Below are 6,994 nucleotides of genomic sequence, written 5' to 3'. Positions count from 1 at the left end.
CGAGTGAAGCTGCGATGTCAAATGTATAAGCTACCCTCCGAAGAGGAGAGTAACTTAAGAAATCGTTTAGCCAATAGAAATTGCAAGGTCGTCAACAGATAATATCAATGTGGTGCGTTAACCTCCGTGGAGGTATTAAATATAATTCGACGGTTGTTTCCTCAGCCTCAAAGAGGCAAGTAATCCAACCGTATGTACGGAGATCGCGACTAAAATAAACCAATGGGGATGGAATACCTAAGTGACTTGGTTATTTTTCTCCGCCAGCTACGGATACCCTATTTTTTTTTTTACCTGGTTAGAGATTCCAGGTGGCCAGTTCTCTAGGTTGAAATTTGTAAGAGAAATTGTAAATGTTCGTGAAAGGTAAAAAGTACATGTAAGAGATACTAAGACTGTAGTGGCATCTAGCGGCAATACTTGTCCCTTTACACCAACCTTAATGTAAACAAGAAGCTTGACTTTCTCGGAACATTTGTTCAATACAACATGATTGGATATAACTTAATCAAAGAATATTTAAGACAAGCTGGGGCGCACTTATGAAACTGTACATAAAGGCACAAACGCAAAACTTTTTTTCAGGGGTGGTCCTAATTCAATATGAGTGGAAGTAATATATAAAATTTGTAAAATTACCCTTGAAGCGACATTTAATTCACAAAGAAGAAATTTCAAGAGGATCCAAAAACACCCATTACCACCCCTGCGTACATAATGCGAAAAAGTAAATTGCAAATACAATATATTAGTAGTATGTGATGTAGGTGAACATGGGATCTAAATCGTATGCACTTCTACAAAAAATTGAATTCTAATTCCTATATACAATGTTACATTCAAACAATCAAAACTTAACTACTTTCTCATTCCATAAAGTGAAACATTAAGTCTATTGCCATGTATTGTATAGTTGAAGGAAGACTAGAATTCGTCCTAAATATTGAGCTCCTTCGTGGCTAAGCGGTTAGCGTACGCACCTTTGGCGAGGGAGACCCGGGTTCGATTCCCGGCGGGAGCTCATGTGGTTCGGATTCCACGTTAATCAGTAGCCCCACGTCTCATATAGCCTCGCTGCTGAACGGGACGTTAAACTCAAAATGAATGGATGAACTCGTCCTAAATATTTCTATGGAAGGTTTGAATTTGTATGGATATAGATATAGAGACAAAGAGAAACAGAGAAAGATAAACAGGATTGAAAACCACCTATTTACAACAACTTTCCTCTGTTTTACTTTCTTCGTATCTTTTTTCATTACGAGGCCTAATCACTACGAAATTAAAATACCGCTAATTTTACAGTAATTATGTGATATATTCAAATCGATAAAAGATAATCGAAATGTGGAACAAGAGCTCACTAGACAATATTATTTTGCATGAGGTACCGATATCAAGAGTCACCTAGTAGCTTTCCATTTGCACCCATTTATAAACGCGAAAATAAATGCCGATTTTCTAAATGGCTGGAAATGGAAAGCAGATAAGTGAGTCGTGATAACGGTATCTCATGTAAAATAATATTATCTAGCGAGCTCTTGTTACACTTTTCAATTCTCTTTTATCTATTTGAAGATATCACTTAATTATTGTAAAATTAGCGGTATTTTAATTCCGCTGCGATGGGGCCTCTTACGTAGTTGGCATTTGGACACAAACTTTTGATATATTCGCGAATATATGTACACTCGTGTACAAACTTAAGGACGAAATAGATAAAGTCATATAAAATATTACATAATCCATAGAAATGAATGAAAGCTCTGCAGCATGTTGCCAAAGGTCTCCCACACATGCACAGGGAGCAAGAGGTCGCATAGCATGACGTCAGCGTGACCTTAGCGTCGAATAAGTATGCTTTCTCAACGCAAAGCATTTGAATGAAAGGGTCGAGACAGTGTGCGTCAACCAGAGAACTATCAAGATGCGTCATGATGGTGTTACTCACCACAACATGGCACGGAGACATTTCACACTGGAAAAATGTTCGAAAAACTGCAAAAGAAGGACGAAGTGTGACGAGCATTGAAGAGTTTTGTTTGCCCATAGCATTGTTTCATGTGCATTAGGAGCACTCGGGTAATGTGCAAACGGAGGCGGTAGTCAATCACGGTCAACTACAGCAAAGGACGTAACAAAGCGGGTTGTGAACGGGAGGAAGGATGATTGCATGTGATGAATAAAATTAACAAAATAATTAATATGCTAGAATGAAAATGTGGGAGGAGACTTCACATGCACACTGAAAATTACTCTAAATTAATGCAACCTCCACTCACAAAGTTAATTTAGATCAGTCGGTAGAGTCTTAAGTTAAAAGAAATTAAAATTTGGAAAAGTTAAACAAGGTTCTCTGTAGCATGAAACTCTAATTTTCAAGGAACCCGTGGTTTTAACACCCATCCTGAATGTGAAAGATACCCAAAATACGTACATCGTATTCACGATTCATTGATAAACCCAGCATCTGGCCTGAAAAGGAAACAAATAGACAAAAAGGGTAACACATACCTTACGGCCACACTGTAGAAAGAAAAGAGTGTCCCAAAATTCCGGTGGTAATCCTTTTAATGCAGCACTTGAACATTTCAAATGCACAGAATATTGTAATATACAAGAGCACACGCGCGCGCGGTCTCGCACTGAGACCTGAGAAAGAGAAAAGAAAAAAAATTATAATAATATTTCCTTTTGAAATTTCAAATCACACTGTCAGAGATCTCATTTTCATTGTTCGTGCACGGTTATTGTAATTGCGCTGATCTCTTCTCTCTTGCAGTGTCTCTGCATGTCAACATGGCTCACACTTCACTGTAGTGATTCTTCCGTAGTTGGCGACCATTCTCCTTCTTCCTCTGTTGTGCTGCTAGGCTCTTTCACCGGTCGTACTCCCTCTAACATTGGAGTTCTGCTGCATCAGTGGCGGTTCAGCGGGTAGACCTCTGTGCGATGGTACTAGTGAATCGTTGAATATGTAATGAAAGTTCACACTAGTCTGCCATTATATGACGCACTGGAATTGTATTACACTACACGCGCCTAATTCGTACAAGGTTATATGCTCTGTCTCTTGTACCAACCGTTATTTAACTAAACTGTACGATAACTTAGCATCGGGCATTGCCTAAAGAATCAGGCATAGAGTTTGTCTTTACCAATGCTATAATCAACTTCAGTATTCACGGTAAACAACATTAAACATGGGATACGGCGCTTGACGTATTCCTGCAAAAGTTAATACTTGCGCGAAGCACTTCACAAACTATACTATGAAGCATTGTCTCTTCACACCTGTAACTTTCGTACATGTTTCACTAAATGTAATATGAACTCGCTGACATTAAGATAACCGCTCCTTCGTAATTGTTTAGTGTACTTCCTACACTCTCATTCCACCAGAAAATGAGTTCAGTGTAAACGAAGATTATCTTGCGGTAACTAAGCTTGTAGTGCTCATTTCATATAACACTCGCACAATGTAAATGCTTTTAAACTAAAACACTGTCATTTCTATCACACGGCTGTACGCAACTAATGTTGATTTTAAGATTTCAAGTTAACTGCCGGTTAAAAACAAAACTAAGAATTTGGTGTCCGATGTTCACTATTCGAATATTCAAGAAAGACTGCCCTTGTGGTTGTGTCCCGTACTGTTTTATTCACCTCGAAGTTCATTGTTTGCTCCAACTTTGTATTGGGCTAAACCACTATTGCCCGCTTCACCCACAATAGGTGGGGAAGGAACATCACTCACCTGTAGGCTTCCGATGACCTACTTATTTCCGGTATTCAACAGTTTTGCATGTTTTCCTACATTTTATAACTCACTCCAATTACATCGTAAACAGCCACTATACGTGTTTGATAGCTTATTTATCAAGCTTTAATTTAATGTATTTACTCACAGCTTTAATTTAATTTATGACACTCACTAACACTGTGCTGTACTTATTAGCAATATTTAAATAAACAACAAAATTATTTGAACTTGGTCACTCGACAGGTTCACGTACTCAGCTTGACAAGTGGAGCCACCTAGTGACGACACCCGTAACTGTTTGTCCAAGTGACATTGAATATTGCATACCACTGAAATTGATGCATTGAAGGATTTTGATTAGCATATGATTACTCATGTTAATTACACAATTTAAATATGTTACACAAATACTAATATGTTAAATGAACCCTAAACAAGGCTGTCGTAGACTGACACCTCAAAATAAGTATTATAATACTATTTGAGAGTTCTCTTCTCTCTTGCAACAGTAGTGAATCTCGTCAAGGTTTAAAAAAAACAAAAAAAACTGAGGTTTGTGTTAGTCTTTTGCATACTTCTCACAACCATCAACTAGGCCTATAATTGCCATTAGTACAAGCCCTTTATGTTATTCAAATTATATATCGATCTAAATATATCTAAATACTACGGGTACACCCAGAAAGTTTATTTACATAACCAAAAAACATACTATTATAGCAAATCATGTACCAGCGGAGCAGACGGAAATGATCTTTTAACAGAGACATCTGGCGGATGTCACTGTACTATTACAAACAGGGTTGTGGACGACTACCACTAGAACTACAATGAACTCGTCCAAAATTTCAAATTTGTCAACTTCCTCCTCTCAGACGGTAGTTCGTTGACCAAGGGACGCTTCCAGTGACTAACATGCTAGAAGTAGGCGTGTCTTGAAAATCTAACACCTCTTTGTATCATCAATTCTGTCATAGATACGCTAAAAATTTTATTGCTTTGAAAGCATTGTGTTTTCGGACACAGTGTCTCTGTAGTGTCAGTGTATGTTCCTACCTACAACTACACTAGGAATTGAGACTAGCTTTGCATATATGCGAAGAGTGGAGCTCATAGGTATTCTACCCAAATAGAGATAGCTACATTGATTCTCTATTTCTTCCCACGCGGCGGTAGACCAAGGCTCCGTTAGAAACACAAGCTTTCTTTAAGTTTTTTTTTTCTCTGAGGCCTTCTCTGCCTCTCTGCAAGCAAAATAGCGTATCTGAATTTTAGAATGTTCTATCTTCTTCGAAGTAAATCTTAAATAATATTAAAATATCGTTACTCCAATATGATGTCCCGTCCTGTTGTTAGTCAAGGTTCAATTACATACTCAAAATAAACAATATATATACATAAAAATACCAATAAAAGTTATATGCTCCCGCTGATACGTATGCAAATTCCAATAAACTACATATGTAAATCCCTAATTAAATGATAAAATATTCATAAATTGACGCAAAAATTAAATATGCAAATCTAATCAAAACACAGTTCATGTGCCGTTCACAGGGTGCAATTGCAAACACGTCTAAGAGAACTGCAAGTCGCACGATCTCACGTTCCACAGTGGCAAATTCACTGCATGTAGATGGTCTCTTTGTGTGACGCCAATTACGTTGTATTCCGTTGATACTTGCATATCGATAGTACCATTGGCGGTGTTGACAAGAACATTTGAACTTAGGAGGAGTAGGATCACGTTCTCTTCTCTGACAAGAGCATATTCAGTGTGTTATGGTTCTGGACGTACATTCATCTAGCGAGAAGTGGGAATACGCAACGAACCTAGGAACATTGTTGAATATAATCATTTTGATGGTTTAGTGTTCTTATAAGAGAAGGCATAATATTGCAAGGGCATGCCAACTTCCCAATTTTTAAAAGCGGTATATACTCACCGATCAACATTATTGTGGCATTGTACCCCTTCCCCACGTGCGGTTTTTCAGAAGTGCATTCCATCCCAACTTTTTCTTTATGGATGATAATACGTGACTGCATCGAACAGCACAAGTGGTGGAGCTCTTGGAACGAGAAAATATTCGGAGAATCAACTGGCCTGCATGTTTCCATGGTTAGAATCTCAAGATCACATTTTCGATTCTATGGGGAATACATCGTCTTGCAGCACGTCCAGATGCGCCAAGAACCATCCAGCAGTTGTCAACAGCGCTGTTGGAGTAAAGAAACTCCATACCACAACAACTAATTATCAACTTTGTGGGCAGCATGGAAGCACGATGCAGAGCATGCATAGTTGTTCGTGCTGATCAGCCGCCATTCTAACGATTATTTCACTCCTCTTGTAACGTCTGGAGGAGCTTCTTGAGACACAGTTCTTTCAATATAAGATATTGCCTCTATATTAAAGTACCATTTTTGTTGTTCTAATCACATGTTTCGGTATGTTGTTTCCTGTATCATACAGTAGCACTAATTTGAATGTATGGTTCAATTTTCACTAATGTTTGCCACTTAGGAGTAACTTCATTTCATTCAATTTGTAAAGTAGACCCATTATTGCATTTTCCTTGAAATGAAATTTTTGAAGACTTTCATATCTGAAAACTAATTGTGTGGCTTTTCCATACCACAAACTCGTAAGAAAACACTTTTCTGCTTCTTTCTCTCCGTCTTTTCCCACTCATATTTTTCGGCTCCTTTATTCACCATGTTTCGGCTCCGTACATCATCGCTAGCCTGACCATTCTTTTGTAAATCATTTTCTTTACGGTGATTCTGCGGTCACATACTTTCTTCAATTTCGTCATTTCTCTTACATTTTGTATGGTTCCACGTCCATATCACCATTCTTAGCAACAGATAAGCTTAAATATTTATTCGTCTCCAGTTTATTCAATCTTTCTTCTTGTAGTCTTACTTTTCCATTTACTTCTCCGTTAAACTCGAGATATTCCGGCTTTTCCCCCTAATGTTTGAGTTCCTAACTTCCAAAAACTTTCTGCAATTTTCTATTTGTCGTGCAATTTTTTCCCTGCTTTTATGGCATAATACAATATCATTGGAAAACATCATATACTATGGGCGTTTATTCCACACATCTTGAATTATAACATGCAAGACAATGCTGAAGTTGTATGGGCTTAAGGGTCTTCACTACAGCGAAATTAAAGTACCGCTAATTTTAGAGTTTTTCTGTAATATCTTCAAAACAAATAAAAA

Source organism: Thermobia domestica, chromosome 9 (genome assembly GCF_964235325.1).
Source record: "Thermobia domestica chromosome 9, izTheDome1.hap1.1, whole genome shotgun sequence".
NCBI lineage: Eukaryota > Metazoa > Arthropoda > Insecta > Zygentoma > Lepismatidae > Thermobia > Thermobia domestica.
The sequence above is the reverse complement of the archived record's forward strand: the minus strand, read 5'-3'. Positions refer to the sequence as shown.